Genomic DNA, 17,615 nt, shown 5'->3' on the forward strand with positions numbered 1-17,615 from the left:
GGCATTAACAGCCCCTGACTTTATAGGTGGGGAAGCTGAGGCTCACAGCGGTCAAGCAACTCGCCCAAATTCACACAACCAGTGAGAGCGAGAGCCAAAATGGAGCCCTAATCTGGTTTCCATTTTTTTTCTGGCTATGGACTGCTACACTACAACAGCTCACTGCCAACTTGGGAAACCTCATCTTTGTTTTTGAAAATACAAAAGTACTGACCTGGTTTTTATTCTTCAGGGTTTGTTTTTCTTTTTTCTTTTCCCCCTCAAAGGCAAAGGGAAAAAGCCTATATAACGGCACACGAATGCTTCACTTTTTGTTCGTGGTCTTCCTTGGAATGAACTCTCTCAAACTAAAGACAGAGAGACTAGTCCTCAGGGGCTAAAAACCAGCAGAGACGGTAAACAGAAACAATGCAGTGACCCCAAAGTTGACCAATTTGAAGAAGAACTTTGCTCCAGGTCAAGCTTGAGGGAGAGGGGAAGACAGCCACCCACACTAGATGTATGCCCAGGGCTCTGCTGCTGTGGGCTCCCATGCCAGCATCCACGGTGAGGTAATTCTAGAGAACAGCAGGACTCATTCATTCCACATGCCTTCTCAGACAGTTAGGGTAAACAACTTTCAGATGCATTTCCTGTTAGCTTAAAAAATGTTTCCATAGTTGTACTAGTCAAATAGTATTTGAAAATTCCCTTTTTGTGTTTCCTCTAAAAGTACTTTCTTTTGCAAGAGGTTTGCCGGATATGATGTCATCCTAATTATTCCTTGACCAATTTTATCACCAACTATTTCAAATCTAGACAGTTTCTCCAGCTTTACAAGGTGGTTAGTGTCACTCTGGGAACGTCCAAAACAGTGACTACGGGAACATTTCAATTCCATGGCCACATCCTTCAGCTGGAGTAATGTGTAACCCTGTCTGCCTGATGAACATTTACTGTGTAGCTTGGAGACAGAACTAATTGGTTGTGGAGTCATGAGAAACATTTCTAAAGTGGCTTAAAAAAATCTGCAGCTGGAAACGTGAAAGAAAATAATGAATTGACAGCTAGTTCTTATGCGGACTTCTAAGAGCAAACTGTTCAACATTGTAGCAAATGATGCCACCTTCAAAATTATCCCTTGAGTCCCTAAACAGAGTTCAGAGTTCAGTGCTTCCCATTTTCCTGGCCTGGATTTTCTCAATGATTTTCAACCAGAGAAAACAATCCTTCTGGGCTCCCCGGAGGTATGTGTAGACAGAGAAAAAGTTGAATCCAGCTTTACAGAGATTGGCCCCTCTGTTAAGATTCTTGCCTCAGTGACAAGAGAAAAGAAGACAGAAATGTTGCTATCTTGCTATTAAATCACTTGGGACAATGATAAGTCATTCTGTGAGAAGGATAAGGAAGTAGACATACGATATTGGAAGTTTCAAAGCAGAGATAGTTCCAGAACTTATTTGGAAAATGACATGCGCCATAGATAAACTCTATTGAGAAAGAGTAGTCTCCTATCATGAGAATTTTTTCAGCCTCATGAAACTTGGCAGCTTCCATCTAAAGAAGTGGGGTAGAGGCCAGCACCTCTGGCAATAGTGGCTAGTTATTGGTGTGTATATTGAAGTCTGAGAATCTCCTTTGTTCAAAGCAAATTCTGGCTGGCCCCGCTCACCCATGGGACTCAAGCCCTCAGCAGTCCAGGGAGGTTCCAACTCATAACCCTAACAGCATGAGGATGTCTGGAGATAGTTAGGGAATGGTCTGCTGGAGACTTTGGGACCCCTCGGCCCTGAAGACCTGGGAATCCTCCTGACCTAACTCTGGACATCACGTGGCAAGATTACAAATGGCATTGGCATATCACTGACGCAGGGGAACCAGACATGCGACCTTGGCTATCTTTAAGATAAAATCAGGGCTAGCCTTCTGACTGCCAAGTGACTGTTGCTATTCGAAACAGAAGATTCCCACTTCTCTTCTGGATGTGAGGTTGATTTGGCCTCAACACCCATTTCTTCACGGATCGTCTGGATTGATGGGCTTGTCAAGTTGATCATTTGGCTTACCTGGCTGGCTAAGAGGAGGCCTTTTCCTTCCCAAGCCAGTACTCTCTCTTCTGTAACCCTTTGTTCCCTACAGATACAACTTCTCTTCTAAACCTCCCAGCTTGTGAGACTCGTCCTGTCCTCCTTCCCACTCTTGCTTCCACAGAAAAGGCATCAAGATTAACCAGGGCCTTAGAGCCACATTTCAACCCTAAATGGCCATGGTTTGTTTTTACAATAAAGAGGAGGAATGAGTGGGCGCACGCTCCTTTGGAATTTGAAAGAAATTTCCTTGCCTAGAGGGCTGATGACTTGGGCTTCAGTTCTCCCTTTCCTTCTAAATGTGCTTCTTAAGAAATAACCCAGAAAAACCCTCCTTAGTCATCAGCAATCAAACATGTGAAAACTGTGAGCTCGTCTGCACCTCCTTTCTTATAAGGGCACAATGCACTGGAAGTCAGTTTGAGACACCTGTTGAGGAATAGTTACCCTTCCTTCAAGTTATCTTGAAGAGCCCATTTGAATGATCATCAGAGCGGAAGAGTACAGACCTTCTTGACTTGCAGTGGGGTTACATCCCAGTAAACCCACGGCGAGTTGGAAATACCGTAAGTCAAAAGTGCATTTGATACACCTAATCTGCCGAACATCATAGTTCAGTGCAGCCTGCCTTAAAAGGGCTCGGAACACTCACACTGGGGCACACTGGAGCAAAATAATCTAGCACAAAGAGCATTTTATTAAAAAAGCATGTAATTTACTGAACACTGTACTAAAAGTGAAAAGCAGGATGGTTGTATGGGGACAGAATGCTATAAGTGGGTTGTACACCCCTGTCGTCGTGTGGCTGAATAGGAGCTGCGGCCACAGCCACTGCCCAGCATCACAAGAGTATTACGTGGCGAATCGCTAGCCTGCAAAAAGATCATAATTTAAAATTTGACATACAGTTTCTACTGAGTGCATATTGCTTCTGTACCATCCTAAAGTTGAAAAATCTTAAGTTGAACAATCATAAGCCAGGGACCAACAGGGACCGAGGGGAACACTACAAGAAACCAAAGGAAAAAAATAATAGTACGAGTATTGGGGGGGGGGGGGGAGCAGAAGAAAAGAAAAAAATTAATAATTTGAAAGCCTGAGGTCAGAGCCCATAGTTTTAAAAATTGTTTCATATTTTTATAAAATTCAGTTCACCAAAGATTTTTCTGGGGGGTTTATTGTGTGCTAGACAATCTGCTAAGTTCAGGAAATAGAAAGATGAGTAAGACCAAATCTCTCTCCTAGAAAAACTATGTTAAGCACACAGTAAACATTCAATAAATGTCAGTTCTCTTTTTTCGGCTAGGGAGAGAATTCCTGAATTAATGAATATTTATTGCGGATGGCTAAGGGTTTCTAAAAATAATGTACTGTGGCAGAGAAGGCTAGCTATCCCCCCCAGTACCTCCTTATCTCCTTTGACCAGGCATATTAATAGACTCCCCTTCCCAGCCCCTTTGTAAATAACCACGACCATGTGACTAAGTTCTAGCCAATGGCCGGTGACCAGAAGAAATGAGTTGCTTCTGAGCTGAGGATCAGAACAAGGTAACAAGTATCTGTACCTTGTCTCTGAGCAATTTCATGACTACCTCAAGCTGTACAATAGACCGGATTTTGTCACAAGGAGTGAAGGTAGACGATGAGACCCACCCTGAAGAAGGTTTTAATAGAGGGCTGGACGTGATCAAATTTGTTAGAGTAAAATTCTCCTGATGACAGGTAGGAGATGATTCGCTTCAGGGCAAGACTACAGGGCAAGAAGACTAGTTAACAGGCAATTGCAAAAATTCAGGTGAGACATGATTACGGTCTGAAAAACAATGCCTGTGGGTGTGAAGCAATTATTAAAAATTGTATCTTCAGGCCTCAATGGCTAGAAGTTATCTGAAGGCAGATGGGATTGGGAAACAGGCTCGTAGCTCAGGGACAGTCAGGAAGGAAGGTTCCAACCGCTTTTTCCACTTCTTCCTCTTGCTTCTCGTTCTCCCCATGCCTGATTATTTTCCATTTTTCAAACATCGGGATACACCCCCGAGCGCGCATACAAGGGAGTCAATGTTAGTGAAAATTCCAAATCCTATGATTGCACTCCACATCCAGACCATAGTCAAATACCACTAAAAATTATTTATAAAAATGTCTTTGGTCAGCAACTCCTTAACTAGCCATTGGAAGGAATGTCGCTAGAGAAAAAGACCAATAAATAGAAAGCACACAGAGTGAACATGCATCCGGATATTTTAGTCTAGTTTTAGGATAAGCAGAACAGAAAAAGATAAGGAGGAAAATATTTAAACACATCGCTTTTAAAATTTTTTATAATGAAGGGAAAATGTGTGAAAAACAAATTTTAGGCTTAAGAACTGAATTTTAGGCACCAGGAAACTGCAAAGGGTTTGATGCCCTAAATCATTGCCAGGATACAGTAGAAACACATTTATATCCTTGGTCTGAATTAGGCAACTCAAATCTTTGCAATAATCCACTGGAGCAAAGCATGCTAGCATTGTCGGCCTGAAGCTCAGAAATCAAAATGATACCTCTGGACCTTGATTTTATAAATATGTTTTTTCCTAGATTAAATTAAAGAGTGGTGTCTTTGCCAAAGTTCAGAAATACCGTGTTTCCCGATAAGCAGATTTAGCATCTTTCTTTTGACTCCACATTCAGCTGTACAACTGTGTTACTCCTTGAGGTATCTATTAATATTCCTAGCACTTAATATATGATGGATTTGTGATTCCTATATTAGCTGTTCAAACTTTTAAGAAAAACTACAAGCCCCATGTATAACTCTTTAACAACATTGATTTAGGAAAGAGACAAATTATTTTGGCAGTCTGAGAGGTTCTCGCTTTGATTATAAGGAAAGGAAAAATTTTTTTAAATGCCTTTCTGTCTCAGAGTGTTCTTAGTAGACAGAAAAATAGTTTATTCTTTGAAGATAAAATGTAGAGTCAGATTCAGAAAGGAAATGTCTGCCAATTGAAACAGCAATGAGAATTAGTTACATATCCTGGAAAAATAAGATTTAGCCCAACTATGTTGATATTACTTAGTAAGATTGGACACCAGAATTGGCAAAAATATTTCTTATTCAACTATTTTATGGAAATCCTATGAAAATAATTGGAAACAGAAACGTTAAATTGCTTCACCAGAGAGAATGCACATTCCTTCTCTTCTAGCCTCAACATTTTGCAAATCTATAGAAAAGTTTTGGAAAGAGACTACATTTTAAAAATCCTCAATATGTGGAACAGATATGAAAGTTAACTGTGAAGCAAGGTTTTATATAGCAAACTTTTTTCCACTGACTTTCTTCTTAAAATGGAATCGATATATTCTACTGCTTCAAAACACAAATGACTTCCAAAAGGAAATAAAAATTGAACCCAAGAATGCAACACATCTCCTCGATAGCATGAATTTAAAGTAAATTAAATTGGCTATGTTACTCCTATTAACACAAAAATAAAAATACCACAAGCGAAAGTTATAGAAATGTGGAGCCATTGTGCAAAGGTGTGGCATTGACAAACATCCAAGGCTTACCAACATGGTCCTAATTCCCATGGATACAAGTCTGTCCCAATTCAAGTTTCTACTTTATGGCTTGTTCTAAGGCTTGCTGCCACTTACTAACCTCTATCAACTGAGATTTCATGAATTTAGTGCTCAGTGATCATTAAATTGTTTAGGACCAGTTACTAGCACTAAGTGAATGAGCCACTGTGCAGTGATGCTTATTTACAAAAGTGCTACTTTCAGGTGTGGTCCCAAACCTTTTGGGACCAATCGTGGTGCAGAAACTAAGACTAACATCAAGGGGCATCTTGCTCAACTACAAAGGGACCCATAGAATCAAAGATGGATTGGAAATGCTTGCTAAAAGTTGCTCACCACAAGTAATTGAGAACCACTGGTCTACACTGAATTAGGAGATATAATCCTATCCCATGTGTCTGCATGTGGGGACAGGAAGATGCCAGATGAAAAGGAAAGGAATGCTTCGATCATCGCAAAGTGTATTTTTTTAAAAAACACAAAACAAAAAGTTTTCAAAGGATGATGGGAACTTCTAAAACTATGATCCACCTTCTATATTGGACCTTAGGGTCTAGTCAAAGAAAAGACACATGGCCTAATTGTCAGTATGACAGCTAATTTTCAAAATTGATGGCAAATAGTGAGTAGCACATAATACAAGTCAAAAAAATTACCCAAAATCAAATCATCTGCAAATAATTATGCTAATATTTTAGAGAAAGCATTTCTAAGTTGTTTCCAGTATCATACAGTTCACTTAATATATCATGATTATCTCTCACAGTCAATAAATATGCTTCTCCATCAACATTGTCAATAACTGCAGAATATTCCATTTTACGAATAAGTCAAATTTTGTTTACCAATCTGCAGCTGTTGAGTATCTAGATTATTTAGATGTATCATGTTTCCATCTTTTTGCTTTTAATCGATTTGTATCTCTATAAAGTGTGTTTCTTGTAGACATACATATTCGATCTTACTTTTTCACCCATCTACAATCTCTGCCTTTCAACTGGAATACTAGACTATTCATATTTAACATTATTATTGACATGGTTAGGTTTGAATCCTGCCTTTGTTTTCTATTTGTCTCTCTGTGTTTTGTTTCCTTTCTCCTATTTCTCTCCCTTTTATTGTATTGAATATTTCTCATGATTTCATTCAATCTCCTTTGTTGGCTTATTACTTCTGTTTGTTGTGTTGTGCTAATGGATGTTTAAGATTTATAGTTTACGTACTTCACTTCTCAAGGTATACTCTGAAGTGATACCAGTTCACATATAGTGCAAAAATCTCACATTTCTCTCCTCCTGATCTTTGTACCTTTTTCGTCTATGCATTTTGCTTCTATATATGTCATAAACCTGCTTAGATAATCATAATTTTTGCTTTGAACACTTATCTTTTAAAGACAGTTCGATGATAAGAAGCATCCTTTATATTTATCCACATAATATTTCGGTGTTCTTTTGTTACCATTTCTATTGTTCTCTGGCTTGGATTCTTTTGTTTAGATCAAAATTTCCATCTGGAATTATTTTCCTTCTGCCTAAAGGACTGAATTCAACATCTCTTGTAGTGTTTGTCAGATGGTGATCACGTCTTTCTGATTTTGTGCATCTCAAAAAGTCTTTGATTGGCCTTGGTTTTTGAAAGATAATTTCACTGGGTATAGAATTCAAGGTTGAAAGGTTTTTGGTTTTGTTTTTTTTTTTTCCTTTTGTTACATTAAATACAATACACTGTCTTTTCACTTGAATTGCTTCTGGTAAGAAATCTTCCATCATCCTCTCCCCTGTGTCTTTTTGTGTTATATGTTTCTTTTCCTCCTACTGCTTTTAAAATTTGTCTTTATCGTTGTTTTTCAACAATAGGTTACGATGGACCTTACATTTTTCTTTATGTTATTATGCTGGAGGTTTGTTGGGCTTCTTGAGTATATGGGCTTATAGTTTTTATCAAACTTTTGGCTATTACTTGTCAACTATTTTTTTCTGTGTCCATTGTTCTGTTTCACAGAATCCAGTTCCATGCAGATATATCGCCACTTAATCACTGATGCTCTCTTTTCATTTTTCAAAAAGATTTATTTATTTTGAGAGAGAGAGTGCACATGAGTGGAGGAGGGGCAGAGAGAGAGAGACAAAGAGAGAGGGAGAGAGAGAGAGAGGGGAGAGAGAGAGAGAATCCCAAGCAAGCTCTTCACTGCACAGAGCCCTATGTGGGGTTCCATCCCACAAACCGTGAGATCATGATCTGAGCTGAAATCAAGAGTCATACGCTCAACTGACTAAGCCATCCAGGGACCCCTTGGTCTTTTCATATTAAGGAAATTCTTTTCTCTTTGTGTGTTTCCAGTAGTTTCCTTGGTATGTCTTCAAGTTCACCAATTGTCTCGGCTTGGCCTGCCATAACAAAACCATAGACTGATTGGCTTAAATGACAGACATTTGTTTCCCACAATTTGGAGGCCGAGAGGTTGATTTGATTCTTGCAGAGAGCCCTCTTCCTGGTTTGCAGAGACCACTTTCTCACTGTGTCCTCACTTGGTCAAGAGGAAATGACCCCTCTCTCATCCTCTTGTTTTTTTATATATATTTATTTATTTTTGAGAGGAAGAGAGAGAGAGAGTGCACAAGTAGGGGAAGGGCAGAGAGAGAGGGGGACAGGATCCAAAGCAGCCTACCTTTCAGGCTTCCTATGCAAGGCTTGAACTCACGAACTGAACCCTGGGATCATGACTTCAGCTGACACTTAACGGACTGAGCCACCTAGGCGCCCCTCTTATCCTCTTTTTGTCAAGTCTCAAATCCCATCATGAGGGCCCCACCCCCATGCCATCACTCAACCCTAATTACCTCCCAAAGGGCCAACCAATCTCCCAAAACCCTCACATCAGGTGTTAGAGCCTCAATATAAGAATTTGGTGATGGGGGCGCCTGGGTGGCGCAGTCGGTTAAGCGTCTGACTTCAGCCAGGTCACGATCTCGCGGTCCGTGAGTTCGAGCCCCGCGTCGGGCTCTGGGCTGATGGCTCAGAGCCTGGAGCCTGTTTCCGATTCTGTGTCTCCCTCTCTCTCTGCCCCTCCCCCGTTCATGCTCTGTCTCTCTCTGTCCCAAAAATAAATAAACGTTGGAAAAAAAAAAAATTAAAAAAAAAAAAAGAATTTGGTGATGGTGGTTGTTGGTGGGGGGACACAATTCAGGATATGGCACTAATCGTTTTGGGGAGCAATTTCTAATCTGCTCTTAATCTCATCTAGTATGTTTTTAATCTCAGTGTAGTTTTCATTAGAAATAACAAAGAAGTTTGATATATATATATATATTGTATCTTATCTCTTTGTATCTGTATATGTTCCAGGTGCAACTTTTTCTGTAGCTTCTTGAACATATAGAATATAGTCATAACAACTCTATCATCTGGTCATTTCTGGTTTGATGTAATTTTTTTTATCATTAGAGGTTATATAACTCTATCATCTGGTCATTTCTGGTTTGATGTAATTTTTTTTTATCATTAGAGGTTGTATTTTCCTGCTTCTTAACATGCCTTCATCAAATGCCCAACATTGTGATTTTTCACTCGTTGGGTCCTGGATATTTTTGTATTCCCATAAATATTCCTGAGCTTTGGTCTAGAACACAGGTAAGGTACTTGAAGACAGTTTTAATCCTTTCAGATCTTACTTTTAAGTTTGTCAAGCGGGTCCAGAGCAGTGTTTAGTCCAGCCCTAACTTTCATCTACTACCAAGAGCTCATGTTACCCCAGTAATTTCACTGAGGCAAAGGCCTTTGAGCACTCTACTGCATGTTCCATAAATTATGAGGTTTTCTACTTTGGCTTGTTGGAACATGAACTATTCCTGACTGTATGAACACAGGCCAGTGTTGCCTCTGGATTTTGTCAGTCGTTCTTTTCCAGGCCTCGGGTAAATTCTTCTCACACATGCCCTAATCAGTACTCAGCTAAAGACTCAATGGGGACCCTCTGCAGATCGCCAGAGCTCCCCCTCTGTGCTTCTCTCTTCTCTCCGGTACTTTGCCCAGGAAGCTCTAGCCACCTTGGCCTTCCCAGACTCATGTTTCCAGGTCCTCGACTCAGGTAGACATTTGGCTCTGCCTTAATTCCCCTTCCTGCACTGCTTCCTGAGACCTCTGGACCTGCTGGAAGCTGGAGTGACCATCAGCCTCACCTCTCTGCTTCCCATTTCTCAAGGATCTCTCTACTTTATAGCCTTCGAAAGCTTTGGTTCATATATAGTTTTCCGCCGTTTGGGTTGCTTCAGGCTGGAGGGTAAATCCAGTCCCTGTCACTCCATCTTGACTGGAAATGCCCTTTTTTTTTTTTTTTTTTTAATTTTTAAATTACTTTATATATTAAGAATCTCAACCTTCCATCCCTCATATATTGCGGACTGGAAGCTATACTTAACTCTCCTTGTAGAGTCACTCCTGGAGCCCAGGTCTAAAAGAAGAAAGCCAAAAAAAATATAAAACTCATATGGGTCCAAACTCTGAGCTAGAAATAAGCTAAATTGGTTCTCAGATTGGGAAGCTGTGTAATAGTGAGACGTCACATACTCAATTGGATTGCTCTGTAATGGGAGACTTTGATAAATACACGCCTAGGAATAAACTATCCCAGAAATAGGTCAGGTCTATATACTCAAGCGAATTAAAAACAAAATAAAAGCTGGGGCGCCTGGGTGGCTCAGTTGGTTGAGCGTCTGACTTTGGCTCAGGTCATGATCTCGCGGTTCGTGAGTTCGAGCCCCACGTCGGGCTCTGTGCTGACAGCTCAGAGCCTGAAGCGTGCTTGAGATTCTGTTTCCCCCTCTCTCTCTGCCCCACCCCTGCTTGTCTCTCTCTCTGTCTTTCAAAAATGAATAAACATAAAAAAAAATTAAAAACAAAATAAAAGCAGCTAAGTATGAAATCATTCGTTGCTTCACCTAATGAATATATTAAACACTTACAATGTGCCTGGGGCTTTTTAAAATGCAATTCATAACCTTTGATATTAAATATGAATTACATAAATTTTAATAGACACGTACAGAAAAAGGTACATCACTGACACTTCCTGAATTTCTCTAAAAATTTAGGAGGTAGCAATCACTGGGAGCTATTTCAACCCTGTGAGGCACAGATTTGTTTTCAGTTGCCATTTGCCTGAGAAGTCGCAGAAAAAAAAAAGATTGTTTTCAAATGAGGGCAAAGAAGAGATGATTGCAAATGTGTCCCTTAAATATCACAAGAAATTAGTTTAATAAAAGAACATACGGAAATGTGTGGCCTCTAGTAAGCTATGTACAATATTAGTGCATCAGCTATCTATATGAAGAAATTCACTACAAAGATAGCTACTATTGCCATTTAAATCTCCCCAGTACTTTGTTCCAAATGAAAGTTATGACGTTTCCAAAACTATAGATGATGCTACAGAGGGTAGAAACAGCCCCAAGGTTGTGACTTTGGATTTTTCATTATAATGCATTTACATTTCAGTATGGAATCCCAAAGCGCAGGTAGATTCCCCAAATTTCACCTAATTATTTTCGTTGCCAACCCAACACAACCAATACAACCCACACCAGTATCCACTATAATTAATAGTCACGAATTGCTTGTTAATAGCCTATTTTGGAATAATTTTAGGTTCACAGGAAACATTGCAGACAATGCAGAGAGTCCCCATATACCTTCCAGAATGATTTCCCTTAACGTTAACCCTTTACATAAGTTGCGATGGCTCGTGTACCAAAGCTAAGAAACCAGCACGGGCACATAACTGTTAAACAAACACCAAATCGTGTGGAATAACTCAAATATCATCCAAATGGGCGTAAACAGATGCTTTTTTCCAAAGGAAAAACTACTACCATGTTGGCTAATAAAGAATACCCTCGAGTTAAGTTCTGCAGATGTAGCTCCTCGCTGGGTCCTTTTTAGAAGAGTTGAAAGTAAGCTGATCTGGACAGAATTTGTGATGAGACCTTCGGATGAGGGCTGTTGTGTCTCTCACATGGGTTCAACTTGAACTTAAGAGGTGAACCATTCGGTAAGTGCCAGAGGACTCCAGGAAGCTGGTTTTCCAACAGATTTTTGAAATGCTTTGGATTTACTCTCGCTCTCTCTCTCTCTCTTTTTTTTTTACTCAAAAATATATTGAGCAAATTGTAATTCGCTCAAATTGTACTTATCGTCAAATTTTCTTAGCAAAGACAATGGTTCGTTACTGGGCAAAATCCTTTTTTTTTCTGTTTATATATTAATGCACACATAAAAGTAATCAAGCGCCTTCGACCCGCATTTTTGTGAATGGCCTTTATTGAAAAGAATACGATTTCATGAAATAGAGACCATCGTGGAAAATCAGGGATGTATAGCTTTTGTCTCCATGGCAACCGACTAACTAGTCGCACCTGGTCCTCCAGGGTAATTAATTTCTTGTGTGCCGGGACGGTCGGCTGCTTCTCAAGGCCAGCAAAAAAGAAACAAGATGACCTTTCTTTAAAACAAAACCCACTTAAGTCTCACATAGAGGAATTAGACTTTGGGGTCTGCTCTAATGTCACTCTTGCAGTGGGTTTTACATTTAAGCAATAAAACGAGAGGCCAGATTTTGAGTTCTGTGGAGCTTGTTTTTGAGAGAGATCTATTGTGTCAGCCATATTTGCAGGATCTAAAAAAAATTTTTTCCTGCTCAAATAAGTTCAGCTAAATCAATGCCCGTTTGTTGGTATATATCTGCACCATGTGCTTTACCTTGAAAGAGAAAGGGAAAGGTCAGAAGACCTATATACCAAATATCCAAAAACTGGTTAGCTTCAACTACAATGGCACATTTGGATCACCTCACACTCTTGAAAACAAACCAGTGTCTGAGCCCCATCCTTCAGACTTTCTGACTTAATCCATTTGGGGTGGGGCCTGGGCACCAGCACTTTTCAAAAGTTGATTGGAATGTGCAACCACAGTTAAGAATCAGGATTGGATAGTATGTATACTAATTTGGTTGATTTTGACCCAGTGAAGTCAATTCTTTGTAGATAAAGGTTGGGTAAATATATGATATTTATTAAAGTGAGTTACCGTTACTTAATATTTCTTCTGTGTTACAAACTAATGAAAGCTTCGGGGAATGCTTTAGGTAGTAGGTTTAAAAGATTATGTTCTGCCCATTCTGGGGGATGTTTTCTCAATCCACATGTGATATAATTTAAGTTTGGGGGATATACCTTCCATCTGAGGGAGTTAAATGTCTGCATCTCACTGAGTCTCATTTCAGCAAGTTTCCCCCAGCTGTATGCCAGACTGAGAACATTATGGCTCTAAGATCAGATTATAAAATTTTTGGAAATTTTACTAGCTGGCTGTTAAGTTGTTAGTAGCTTGAAATTGGCCCTGGTGGAAATATTTACACCATAGTAATTAGCAAATGTTACAAATCAAGGCTTCATTTCTTCTGGAGAGTGTGTTGTTAAATCTCTACCCGAAAACGACTGGTTTTCAGCTGTGAGGACAAGATCAAAGGGGCAAAATTTGACTGGGCTTCAAATATTTGTCAACGCCTTGTTTCATAGCTGTGGAGACTGAGGCTCAGAGAGTTTAAATCCCTTGTCGAGAAAATTGTTGGTGGGTCTGAGAATAGAAGCCAGTTCACTAGAGTATCTATTGTATCTGTCTTAATTCTGGTTTGTACAGCAAACACTTTGAAATGTAAGCTCAGAATTTTACAAATAAGCATCCACCCATCCACACGATGTTATTTTAGGGACACAAGTATTTGTTGTTAAGATGCCAGAATTCTACAAGAACTATGGTAGATCTAGAAGATGGAGTACTATGCACCCATAAAAACGAAGGAAAGAGGGGTTCCTGGCTGGCTCAGTCCATAGGGCATGTGACCCTTGATCTAGGCATTGTGCGTTCAAGCCCCACATTGGGTGTATAGATTACTTCAAAATAAAATCTTTAAAAAAATGAAAGAGACTACTGTATTGAGGGATCTCCTAAGGTGTACATTGATAAGAGAGGCAATCAAGGTGTAGAACAGTTTAGGAATGTGCGATCTTTTGTTGACAAAGGGAGAAATAAGAACATACATGATTGTATTTACAAAAACAGAAACACAGAAAGGATAAACAAGAACCTAATAAAAATGGCTCCTTCACAGGATGCTAAGGATGCTTGTGAATAACATGACTTGCTAAGGAAACAAGGCAGCAAAGGCAAGATGTCTCTGTGTTGAAAACCAAATGAAGGCTTTGACAACAAACAGCTGGTAACAACCCACTGTGTTCCCTCCAAATGTAAACAATTTCAAAGAATTTCAACATCAGATGGGGTCACGCCATGACGGTGATGGAACCAGGCCCAAATAAGACCATTTTGTATCATGTCTGAACATGGACAAAAACAAGGACACCGTGCAACCACAAAAGCAACAAATTTTCCTTCCCCGCCCCCCCCCCTCCAGCTAACATGGGTAACTAGTCTTTCTCTACCATGACAACTCTAGCTTCATTTTGTTCCACCTGCCTCCTGGATAAAAACGTTCAATCATTGAATGATCCCCATTGCCTTCTAGCACCTAACTAGGCCAGTGGTCAAGTTTGAACATCCCAAAGCATAATCGTTCTGAAATTGTGACTAGCTACAAATACATACTAAATTCATAAAAGAGAAAACAGGGTTATAGCAACTTTTATTATTGTCTAATATAATGAGCCATATCACTGTATTTTCAAAGAGCTCAAAGAGACTAATTGAACACTGTACCAATCAGAAATGGTATAAGAGGGGCGCCTGGGTGGCTCAGTCGGTTAAGCGTCCGACTTCGGCTCAGGTCATGATCTCACAGTCCGTGAGTTCGAGCCCCGTGTCGTGTCGAGCTCTGTGCTGACCGCTCAGAGCCTGGAGTCTGTTTCAGATTCTGTGTCTCCCTCTCTCTCTGACCCTCCCCCATTCATGCTCTGACTCTCTCTGTCTCGAAAATAAATAAACGTTAAAAAAAAAATTTAGAAATGGTGTAAGAGATAATGAAATGGAGGCAAAGTGAGAAAGATACATTTGTGTACAAAATCTAGCTCACAGCTTGACATTTTCTCTAGTTACAAATAAGTGGTTGTTTCTTCAGCCAATATAAACAATCTCAAAAAAAGTATTTGACCTTCCTGCCAGATTATTTTGACTTCATTTCTGCAAAGATATGAGGAGTATTTTTCATTCAGCACCCAGTCTCTGAATGTCAACTCCTTAGCATAAAGGATTCAAAGATGAATCAGATCTGGTCCCAGATACTGAGGAGTTCGCTTCCCAGAGGGCTTCCTCCTCCTTCTCAACTCTAGTAGACATCTGCCACCTAGGAAAGCTTCTCTGCAGTTATTTGATCTATCTTCTGTCTCCAAGCAGTTATTTGATCTATATTCTGTCTCCAATGTCTATCTTCTGTCTCCAAGCATGACTAGTGACTCCTGGAGGACAAGGACTACATGTGTCTTACTCACCATTGCATTCTCAGTGACCAACAAAGCATCTGATACAAGTAGACTCTTTTAGTGTGCTGAATAATGTCTCCCCAGGGTACGTATCCACCCAGAACCTCAGAATGTGACCTTACTTGGAAATTGTGTCTTTGCAGATGTAATTAGTTAAGATAAGGTCATACTGAGTTAGGTGAACCTTAAATCCAGTATGACCAGTGTCCTCATAAGAAGAGAAGAAGATACACAGAGGCACACGCACAGAAGGAAGAAACTCATGTGATGACAGAGGCAGAGGTTGGGGTGAAGCAGCTATAAGACAAGGAAAGCCATGGACTCCAAGAAACCACCAGAAGTTAGGAAGGCTTAAGGAAGAAAAGAGAAGGAAAATTTTGTAATGGCTTTCTCAGGTCTTCAAGCACCAGAACCTAGGTCTCCAAGCAACTTGGTTGGAAGGCATATGGCACAGTGGTTATGGAACAGAACTTCCAATCAGATTCTTGGCTTGAGTCCTGGTCCTACCCACTAGCTACGCTTTGAGCCTTAGACCAGTGACTTCACCTCTCTGTGCTCAGTTTCCACATCTGTAAAATGAGAAAAGTAACAAGAAGTACCCTTGATTGTGAAGAGGACTGTCACGAGAATATACATGCAAAGTATGAACCTGCAGTATTGACGATGTAGCCATAAGCCACATATAGCTACCGAGCACTTGGAATAATGGTGTGTCCAAATTGAGATGTGCTTTAAGGAAAACTCACACTAGAGTTTGAAGGCTTAATATGAAGTAAAGAACACATCTTGTTAATGTTCCTTTTATATTAATTACATGTTGAAATGAGAATATTTTTAATATATTGGATCAAAGAAAATGTATTTTTAAAGTTAACTTCATCTTTTGTGGGAGTGTGTGTGTGTGTGTGTGTGTGTACTAGAAAATTTAAAATCACATATGGGGTTCAAATGCACCTTATACTTTAAGTGGACAGTCCTGGAATAATGGTGTCTAGGCACACACACACAAAAAAGCTACTTCCATTGAAAAATATGTAGCATCACTATAAAATTTTGTGTTGGATACTGATTCAGAAGTAGGATGTAAAAGATCAGCGTGGAGGCAGTGAAACAATTCTATGCATGAAAAAGATTCCGTAGCGTTATTGGCCCCCTAGGAGTGCATGTCTCAAGTCATGTGTTCTTTCTCAGTTGCCATTTAGTGAGCACTTGCTATGTGTCTGGCTCTATATTAAGTGCCTTGCACTCACCGTCTTACTGAATAATGTAGCCTTATGACCTGTGAATAACATATATAACTTACAACACGTATTATGTGTTATTTAGAGCTGAAGTCAAGGTTTCTATTATGTTAATAGATGTCACTTGCTCTTGAACAATGATAATCCCTCTGGAGTAGGAAAGAAAGGGCAGTCACAGCAAATGTGCCTGTGTCACAGCCATAGTGACCACCTCTGACCTAGGTATGTCCCTGGGACTGTGATTCAGATCTGAACCCTATCTGATTCATCTTAGTGGGAAAGGGCAAGAATCCCTTCCGCAGAAAGAGCAGAACACTAGAAGACCTTCTAATGCCCGGAATTTCCTGAAAAACGCCATTGACCGTTAAACCTTAAAGCTCCTTGCCCTCCACACCTGAAATATAAACTGACTTAAAGAGTATTTCTTCTCTTTTGAGTTGAGGTGCTGAAAAAAAAAGCCTCCCCGCCCAGTTTTATTTTGATATTCAATTGAATCAATCCCTAAAGTAATTGTAATCTCCCACCAATAGGTGATCTGAACTCCGCATCCATGCAGAGACAAGGAAAAAGGAAGAACAAAGGGTTAATCTTGTCTCTGTTGGGGTGACATCATGAGATTTTCTTGGCACTTAATTTGCAGTCCCTGAGCCAAAAACAGAACAAGATTTTGGATAAGGCTTTCTGCCATTATCTTTAGAAGACAACAGAGTGATGGTGCCTCTTTCCATTTTCATTGGGCACCAAAATGACCTCTTCTTCCTTATTTCATGAATATGAATGAGTTAGCTGGAGTGAGAGTAGATGAGGGATACTGGCTTTAAGCCTTTCTTGCATTGTCCTAAGAGAGGACCCAGGTAAGTTCAAGGGCTCGGTAGCAGGAATTTGAGAATATCCTTGATTCGGGCTGGACATTTATAAGAATGGAAATATCTTACCAGGGAACTTTCTCAAATTCCTGTAACCGCGTCTATGGACTTGTTGCCTTTTCCCTCATCCTTAACTCTCTTCTGTGGAATAGAGAGATGTCCCTCCACCTCTGAAGGTCCATCCTCCATGTTCGGATTGGCTTTGTTCTCTTCCAGTCTTCTCTTTGCAGCGTGGTTCCTCTGTAACCCTACTTCTGTTTCCCAGGAGCTGTTCTTTCTTCTACCCTTCACGGCTGAGTTGCCTGTGCTTGCTGTCTCTGCCTCCTCACTTGCTCTGTCTCCATGTAATCTCACTTCTACTGACTCCACCTGAGTAGCTCT

At 40.1% G+C, this 17,615-nt stretch overlaps 1 non-coding gene across 1 annotated transcript; it reads left to right on the top strand.

Annotated features, from left to right (window-relative positions):
* The first annotated feature begins 10,324 nt into the window (after positions 1-10,324).
* On the top strand, positions 10,325-10,409 carry TRNAQ-UUG. The gene has a single exon. It is a non-coding gene; the product is annotated as a tRNA-Gln (tRNA).
* Positions 10,410-17,615: the final 7,206 nt, after the last annotated feature.

Source organism: Leopardus geoffroyi, chromosome C1 (assembly GCF_018350155.1).
Source record: "Leopardus geoffroyi isolate Oge1 chromosome C1, O.geoffroyi_Oge1_pat1.0, whole genome shotgun sequence".
NCBI lineage: Eukaryota > Metazoa > Chordata > Mammalia > Carnivora > Felidae > Leopardus > Leopardus geoffroyi.